At 41.1% G+C, this 9,579-nt stretch overlaps 1 protein-coding gene across 14 annotated transcripts in view; it reads right to left on the bottom strand.

Moving 5' to 3' along the window:
* Positions 1-9,579, bottom strand: part of KCNQ5 (potassium voltage-gated channel subfamily Q member 5) — a 470,944-nt gene that overhangs the window by 406,548 nt on the left and 54,817 nt on the right. The gene's annotated exons all lie outside the window — the stretch shown is intronic.

Below are 9,579 nucleotides of genomic sequence, written 5' to 3'. Positions count from 1 at the left end.
CCTAGAGTTGGTATTTCATATTTAAGCAGAAGAAGCCTCTGAGATGAACACAGCTGTGACCCTTCATGAGTTACTCGACTCTGTAGCTAGTCTCCACGGCTCTTCCTTCCTCCCCTGCATCCTACTTGCTCCCTCCCCATGTCAAATGTTGCCCAGAAATGCATAACTGGCAAGATCTAGGGTAGAAGTGATCAGTCTGAATGGCCAGTAAAAAGAGCCCTCCCAACAGAGCCGCAGAATCAACACTCTTCGAAATACTGTTTCACAAGGAAAAGGTCGCTGCATGACTCTTGAGTAGAACAAAATCACAAAACTAAACCCTGCTTGATCTTAACAATCACACAATTCATAACATTTTATTTTACAGAATGAGTTAAAAGAATATTCCATCACAGTGATGAACAGGGCAGGCTACAGAAATGGAGAATAATGTCACAACTGGCTGCAGCTGTGAGGCTGGGCACGGTGGGCAGGAGCAACCCGCATCCTCGCCTTCTACAGGGTTTATCTCCACAGATGCGAATAGTGGTGCTGAAGTCAATCATTGTTCAGTGCTGAAACCACTACCTTTCAGACTATGGCTGTGCTTGTCCTCCTTATGCAATAGCTGTATTCCCGAAGCACTGAAAAAATAAATTTAGCACAGCGAAGCATATTTAAGATACTGTGAGTGTCCCTGTGCAAAGTTGTTTACCATTGTAAATCCTAGAATCCTTCTATTTTAGGAAATCTCCAATTTACTATATATTTTTAAGCTCATGTTTTAATATGCGAGATTTTCTTAAAGCAGAGAATCCCTAAATAGCACTAATTTAAAGGACTTCTTTCATCGTGATGCACTAACAGAGTTTAAAGTTTCCACTCAGCATTGCATAAAAACATTGGAGTAAAATTGGAAAGCAGATCCTGTCTATTTACTGACCTGCATCTCTTTTGAATTTTCCTCCTGTGGGTATCTCATGCAAACCCAATACACTGGTTTAAAACAGAAATAGATTACATGAAAATTATGGTGAGTAGAATATAAGAGAATATACCTTCCTTTGTAAAGTGTCTAACATTTAAAATGTCTTCACACCTAGATTTTCTCAAGTATTCTTTGTACACATATTTTTTAATAGTTTGATAATTTTTCTGAGATTATCATAATTCATGTCATTAAAATGTTATTTTAACTGGTGTATAGTATTGTACTGTTTGTCCATTTAACTAATTAAGGACACAGATTACTTCCATGTTTTCATTATTAAAATCACTGCTATGAAAAACCTTATACACATCTTTTTGTACATGTGTGAGAGTTTCTCAAGACTATACATGGAAGTGGATTTTCTGGGTTATAGGATATACATTCTCTCAAATTTACTCTATATTTCCACTTAAAATATCTGTACAGATTTCCCCTCTTACCAGCAATATAAGAATGCATATTCTCTTTTCAAGTTAAAATGAACTAGAACTATATGTATAATATGGATACATCTCCCAAAACATTGTTTTTAAATGAAACAATTTATGTACTAGTTTAAATCCTCTAAAAACAACAGTGTATGTGTGTATGTATATTATATATATGCATAATATATCAAATATGTTTTACAATTATATATACAGTTTATGGGAAAATTCACATATAGTAAAAGGACAGTGCATGCATGCATGGGGCTGACAGACACCAACTTAAAGACAACAGTAATATTCAGAGGGAAAGAAGGGACAGGGATGAGAAGGTGGGGCTTCACGGGGCGTTCATCTGTAAAAGCCATTTGTTTGTAACAAAATCTGAAGAAAATGAGGCAAAATGGTAATACTATTTCATCTAAGAAGGATATCTATGATTTTCTGTAATTTTCTGTGAGCCTAAAAAATTCACACTGAAAAATTAGAAATGAAAACATTATTGTGCTTAGGTAGAAATTCATGTCCTTCTGAAATGGCACTGAGTCATGAAAAAGACACATGCGCTTTGATTTACAACAGTGATCCCTTGTGTACAAACATCTAGGTGGTGCCGGTCCTAGAAGAGAGGGAGGCGGGCTCCTGTGACTGACAGCAGCATCTCCTTCGGCTCCTCCCTCCCCGGATCGGCGCTCGCGAAGTGGTCGGGTGGCGCTGCTGCCTTCATCTCATGGATGAGGTAGTTCCGACTCAGCCAGCTTCAGAGTCGTGTGGACCCAAGTCAGAAGCAGAGCCCAGGATGCCTCCTCCCTGGGCCGGGCTTTTCTCCCAACTCTGCCATATGACCCCTCTGCATCGCTCAATCCATGAAAAGAAAGACAGACACAGAGAAAGGATGTAGCTGTTGCCATGTCAAGCATTTAGACCAAGAGAACAGAAACCCTGGATCACTCAGTGAGGCTGTCTGCAGACCAAGCCCTCCTACGACTACAGGGCGCACCCCACACACAGCCTCTCTGAGGCCACAGTGAGTGCCATAAGGACACAGATGTTGCATTTCTCCTGTGTACGATTCTCATGGAAATGATCTCTTGGGAAATATCAAAGAGGACATTTACCAGAAAAAAAAACCGTCCATATTTTACACAATCAGAACTGTATAATTTCTCACTGCATCCTCAGTGACCTCGCTGCTTAAAACAGGGTGGGCTGGCAAGGGACTGTCCCAGTTTTTGCTGAGTAGAAGGCAGCTGGCATTCACATGTAAGGGCCCAAAGGAAGAAGTCAAACCTAAAAATTTAAGCTAATCAATGTTCTCCAAAAACCAGTGAAAAGAATAAATAAAAGAGAAACATGGAGTTCTGACACCTTCAGAAACTAAAGCATCTGAAGCTGTATTTCTGTCTTTGCTACAGCAGTTCTGCTTTCAAAATTGAGGACCAACTGTTAAATAACTATGGTTTTGAGAAAAGTTGAAAGAAAAAGTCTTAGAAACAGCCAACATAAAAGTCTGTCTCCAAAGTAAATCAGCGGGGTGCTAGTTTTAACACCTCTGCTTATTAGCTCTTAATCTGGATTCAATATAAGCAATTAAAATATTCACCTCTCTGAAAGAGCTTGGGAGGGGTCTTAGCCAAGGTGGTGATTGATTCGAACACGAGTGAGCCAGCCCTATAATCCCATGATTAGGGCTTCCTCTACTGCCATTAGTTTCATTCTCCTATAATCCCTCCTTTTTTCCCTCCATTAAACCCACTTCTGCTCTATTAGCTTCCCTCTCTTGCCTCCCAGAAAATCCTTACCCCATTACTAACCACTTTTTTCCCTAACAAACAAGACTTTATGGAGTGAACTAAACAGCATTAAGTTTCAAATGGCCTTCTAATTGCCAAATCCACTGGTACTTTTTCAATTTTCATCCTACTTAACTCTTTGCCAGCATTTGGCATTCCTTGTCAACTCCTCTACCTTAAAATGCTCTCCTCGAATGAGGTGAAAGGCAAACCTTATACATTGTTGGTGGGAACGTAAATTGGTCCAACCACTACGGAAAATAATATGGAGGTTCCTCAAAAAACTAAAAGCAGACCTGCCATACAATCCAGCAATTCCACTTCTGGGCATATACCCAAAGGAACTGAAAACAGGACTTCAATGAGATATATGCACTCCTACAATTATCGCCCCATTATTTGCAGTGGCAAAGATATGAAAATAAGCCAAATGCCTATCAACAGAAGAATGGATAAAAAAAGATGTGGTATACACATACAATGGAATGAGAAAGAAGGAAATCCTCCCATTTGTGACAACATGGATGGACCTTGAGCCCATTACGCTAAGTGAGCTAAGTCAAAGAAAAGTATTGTATGATATCGCTTATATGTGGAATCTAAAAAAGCTGAACTTGTAAAAAGCAGAGAGTAAAATGGAGGTTGCCAGGGAATGGGGGAAATAAGAGTGATGGTGTTTAATGCACAAACCTGTGACGAGTAGTAAATAAGCCACAGAGATCTAATGCACAATACAATGAACATAGACAGTAATATTGTACTAGAATGACGTAATGGGATAAATATCACTACAACAGCAATCATATTACAGTATATAAATGCATCAAAGAAACATGCTGTGTACCTTAAATTTACACCATGTTGTATGTCAAATTTATTCTATAAAAAGAAGGAAGAAGAAAGATGAATGTTCTCCTCCACTGGCTCCTCCACACACTTCCCTGGGTCTCTTCCAACCTTCCAATCGCTCCTTCACAGCTTTGTTGGCTTGTTCTTCTTCCTTTTATCTCCAATCACAGATGCCTCTAAGGATCCCTTCCTTCTTTCCTGCTGGTCTTATTTTTACCTGCTTCCCCTAGTGCTCCCATCTATGGTTTTCATTATTATCTTTGTCAGCAACTCATAAATTTATACCTCCAAGTTCAGGCTCTTTCTTGAAAACCCAAACACAGTAAATTCGCGATATTGCTACGAGACGTATTCTTTATTTAAAAAATGGTCACACTTCTTCTCTTGTTGAAAAATTTGATGGCTCCTCTGCCTGGAGGACAAAGTCCAAATTCCTTAGTACTACATGGAAAACCTTCCACAGTATATCCAGCCCTTATATACCTTTCTAATCTCAATTCTCATTGCCCCTGGTCCTAAACCTCACAGCATACCACAGCAGTGCTCGCCAGTCCCTCTTCGTTCTTCTGTCTTTGCTGCACTGACCATATTCCCAAGATCAAGAGTGGCAGGACATAAAGTCTGACAAGCAGGTTCTTATGGGGTAAAATGCATTCATTTGACGTTAGGACCATCTTGGGAGACAGAGGTCACCCCCAGCTGTGCCTACAGAGCTCTTCCTCCGCTTCGCCCATCATCTTAGAAAATGTCAAAAAACAGTCATGCTCACATAGAATGTATTTGCAGAGTCTTGGTAGGGGACCATATTCTAGAATCCTCACTGTGAGAGGAAGAATCTTGCCCAGCTGAGCTATCTTTTCAACCAACAAGCCCGTTGCAGAAGTGCTGCAGAAGGAAAGAGACGTGCAAAGAAACAAACAGATGAGCTGGAGGAACCTGATAATCAAGGCAGTGACCCAGCTGAAGGCAAATGTTTCTCACACTGGTCCACAAGCCGAATCTGACTTAATCAGCGAACACAGCTCTTCCTCTGTGTCCCTATAACCTCTAGTTTATGCCTTGATTATAGCTCAGAGTATGTTAATCTGTAATTACTTGATTTTTATGTCCATTTTCCCAATCAGTCTGTGACTCCTGGCACAGAGCAGATGCCGATAAAGGAGTATGAACTCAGCCTTCAAGAAGAGCAATGCCTAGGACACAATGAAGAAGTTTCTTCAGGATTTTGGCAACCATAGCAATGACTATATTAAAACAGCACAATTTGGTGAAAGAAATTATGGATGCCGCTATAAACACATCCTATGGACTATGAAGTCTCTCTCATCAAAAAGACATCTTTGAGAAGCAAGTTATTACTCCACTGCAGTCGGAGGTGACTGAGCCTACCTACTATTAAGTTTCCAAAGGGCATAAAGGGGTTGTGATGGCACAAGCCTGCGCTGCAGACGCAAGATAAAAAAGTGCACACATACCTCCCTAGGCAATCCCATCAGAATCTCACCTGCAAGAACTAATCACATATATTTGTGTTACAAAGGAAAGTCTTGCCCCAGCAAAGATGCTAATCTTCTAGCTGAGACTGGTGGAAATGCAGAGTGCCCAGGAGATCAGGACGTCTGTCCAAAGTGCCAGGCAGTTGCCAAGAAAGTGCCAAGAGTAATTTTCTTCCTGATTTACACATCTCTAATGTTACTGTCTCTCTTCCTTTCCTGATATTTCACATTTACACGACTTCTTTCTCTGCAATTTAGCCCTTTATTTAGCTCACAAAGCAGGCATTATACTACGGAGGTAGCGTATTCATCTTTTGGCGTCAGTACCAGTTGCCCTTAGCAACCACCACTTGAAGGGAAACCTTATTTTCATCTGGTGACTCAAAATAACACTGAGGGGTCAACTGCAGAGCAACATGAAAGGCAGTCTCACATGGCAAACGGCTCAGAACAAGCCCTCCTTCACTGAGGCCACTCCAAAGACACGGGGTGCTGTGCACAAATATTTTATAAATCACAGGGTTTATAAGTCTGTTTCTAAACAATACCTGTAAAAATAGAAGTATACATTCCAACTTGAAATCTCTATTATCGAAGCTATGGAGAGGAATTGACACAAGCCTAATGCAAACAGAGAGGCAGGTGAAGGAATAAATATTCGTTTCAAATGCATTTTGTCAAGTACTCGGAAACTATAACTCCTTTCAAATTTACTGATCTTTAATTTGAGTTCAAGTTTCCAAGAGCCTGTGCTAAGAAGACAGCCAGTGTGCTGTGTGTTATTAGTTTGGGTTGATAAATGCAATGATTAAACTGCTAATGATTCTGAATATTTTTAAATCATCTGATACATAACAGTTGTTAATCTATTATTAAGGAAAAAATAAGGGATACATGTAATTTTCATTCTTTTTATGCTCTTTGAAACCCACATATATGTATCATGTATGGTATTCTAAGTGATATTTAATATATACTACACATTAGCATCCTTCCTATGAGTCAAGAATGAAAAGAACTGCTATAGATATACCTAACTCTCTCTCTCTCTCTCTCTCTATCTACCTATCTACCTACCTACCTACCTCTCTATCTACACACACACACACTTCCACTATTGGCACTTAAGAAATCTAAGCTGTCGAGCTGTTAGGGTGTTTGGTAACAGATTCCTGAGGCCCTGTGCTGCCCCACGTTAGAGTTCTGCGTGTGTCTGGGGGATCAATGCTGATCAGTATGGGTGCAGCCTCATTTATGTGGACACCACATCGCTTTGCCTCTCCACTCTACGTCTTTTGTAAGAAGATGCCAAGTCATCACTAACATCAATGTTTTACATTAAGTCAATTCAACAATGTATGACAACAAATTTTACTAATGTTCCATCCACAACCCTAATAGGGCACAAGCCTCGCTTTCATGAAACGAACTTATCGAGGGAGACAAGGCAAAGAGAAGAGTGAGAACTGAGCACAGAGAACTGGAAACATATCAAAAATTTAGGGAGAGTGACTTGTAAATATGATGATGATGAAACCACATTAATAAACACAGGAGTGTGACTGTATGATTGTACGATGGAAGGACTCCATGGAAAAAGCACGTTTCCACACTTTTGCAAGTTATTCCCGCTAAGTTTTGAAATTCACATGTTACAAATTTGTTCTTGCACTCTTTAACTCTTAAATAACTCTTGAAATAGAGGATAAATCAATAGCTGAATCATATGCTTCAACTTACTATGAGGATTTGTTTGGTTTTATTTTTCATTTTTCCTTCAGCAATGAGGTTGAATCAAAAATTGTTGTTTTGAACTACAAAACTAAGTATAATTAAACTACTTTAAAACTTAACGCAGTGTCATTGAATTGTAGTACATTTCTTGCATGTAAATTTTACCTCAACAACAATAACACAACTTAATGTAACGAGCACAAACCACAGTTTGCTCAATGCTTTGTAAACAGGAGTATGACTGAATTTTATTTGAACACAACTTCTCAGCGACTGTAAAGTCTGCCACCACTGAAACTGATCTTTCCAGGGGACTGAGATCTGCTGATGAGCACCCACCGAAACTGCACTTCACCCTCCGGCAAGGACGCTGCTCCGCACCCTCCACCCACCGGACGCTTCTTGTCTTCCCGAGTTGACACTGGGTGCTCCACCTCGTCTCCCTTCTGAGGACTGGTGAAGTTCGTGAGGCCCAACAAGCTCGGGGACGTTGCCTGAGGCTGCAGAACGTCTCTTGTTACTGGAGGTTTTCTGTCTTGTTTTTCCTGAGTGAGGCCAACTCATGCACAGGGGAATAAGACTCATGACGTGAGATGGCTCGTCACGCCTGCTGTCGCGCCCCGGCTCGTGCTGTGGGCAGCTCACACTTCTGCAGAGGCACGGGAGCGGCTGCCGGGGTCTGCTGTCTAACCAGAGGCTCCGGAGGGCTGTCTCTGTGAAGCTAATTCTAAATCTCAAGATTCATTGTATAGACCATCAGTAACTTAAGTTCTCAACTGCGAGAACTTCGACTGAGCAAAACATGTTTAATGACTCAACGTGACATTTTTTAATAGTCAAAACCCCTCAACTATTTTTATAGCTTTAATGTTCCTCTCACTCTGAAGAGTTGTTTTTACTTCACATGTGCACTATCTTGACAGAAAATATTTCTGGAAGTGCTAAGTATTTACTGAGCTCATATTTTTTGGCAACTTGAGCACAATGAAAAAATAAGCTAAAAGACTGAAATTTTTAAAAACTCACCTTTTGCAATCATAGAGATTTTACCATTTTTATATACCAATATTTTAAAATATATTTACCAATATTACATACCATTAAAACAAGTTAGATGGATAAATATAATAAAGAGTAAATATTTCCTGTAGATAAATATGCAATTTTAATAAAGAGTATGAAGAATGGCATTAAATGTTTTCTGTAAAAACCTTTACATTTTATTTTTTATGTATGGCCATACCTCATCTATCCCCAGAAACCTCAACTGTATTGAAAGTTGCTGAAAAACGAGCAGTGATTTTAAAGATGGATGGTAGCCAAAGTCAACTGCATGTGCTCTGGCCCCACCCCCTCGTCCATCCGTCCGTTAGCTGACCTCACACAGTGGATCCCTCACTTCTTTTAGGTGTAATTTGGACCAGCTTCCTCATCCGTTTCCCCAAACCATCCATGATAAGAAGCAGCAGGCAACAGGGTGGAGAGAAAGAAAAGCTTGGATCACAGTCTAGACTCAGACAGAGGAGGAGACAGAAGAGGTCAGAGAGTGAACTCTGGGAACCTAGTCACCCGAGGGTCCCCAGGGGCCCCCGAAGGCGCTGCCTGCACAGAGGATGCTCTCGAGGGCATTTCTGAAACCTCTCTTTTATTGCCCTGTTTTCTTTTTCATTCTAGGTGTTTATTTGTGCTTGTTTTGGCCTGATGTGTAAACAAACACACTCCGATGGTGGAAGGACGATGCTACGTCAGAGAAATGCAGCAAAGGGAAGTGGCCTCTGAGCGTCAGTAAAGGGATGATGGGGCAATGGCTGGCCCTGAGAACATGCCGGGTGGCAGGGGCAGGGCTGCCCGAAGGTGGTAGGAAAGCTTTCAGAAGCTGCTCCTGTCTATCAGAGTGGACAGAGATTTCCAGGCAAAATAGTTAAGCAACACCTTGGGAAGAAACCCAGCACTTTGTGAGCAAGCTCCACCCACCACGTGGAGGGGCCTTAAACCCGGCACTGAGGCTCAGTCCCAGGCGGGGAGGCTGTGCAGACAGGGCAGGGCTCACTGCCAGGAGCTAGAACCGGAAGCCCTGAGTGTTGACACTGACTGGGCAGGTCCCTGGAAACCCTCCAAGCCCCGTTTCATTCTTAGTAAAACAAAGGTACTAAAAGGTATCTCACAGGTAAGATTTTCTGTGAGGACGAGAAATGATGATTTGTGTGGCTGTGTAAAGGAAAAGGTAGTTGTTCATCTTAAAAAAGAGATAAGAGGCCCCACATGGAGTCATTGGCCCCACGACAGCAAACCAAGACGTGAGCACCATT

The sequence above is a fragment of the Equus caballus genome, chromosome 20 (genome assembly GCF_041296265.1).
Source record: "Equus caballus isolate H_3958 breed thoroughbred chromosome 20, TB-T2T, whole genome shotgun sequence".
Classification (NCBI taxonomy): Eukaryota; Metazoa; Chordata; class Mammalia; order Perissodactyla; family Equidae; genus Equus; species Equus caballus.
Note: the sequence above shows the minus strand (reverse complement) of the source record. Positions and strands in the feature narration are given on the sequence as shown.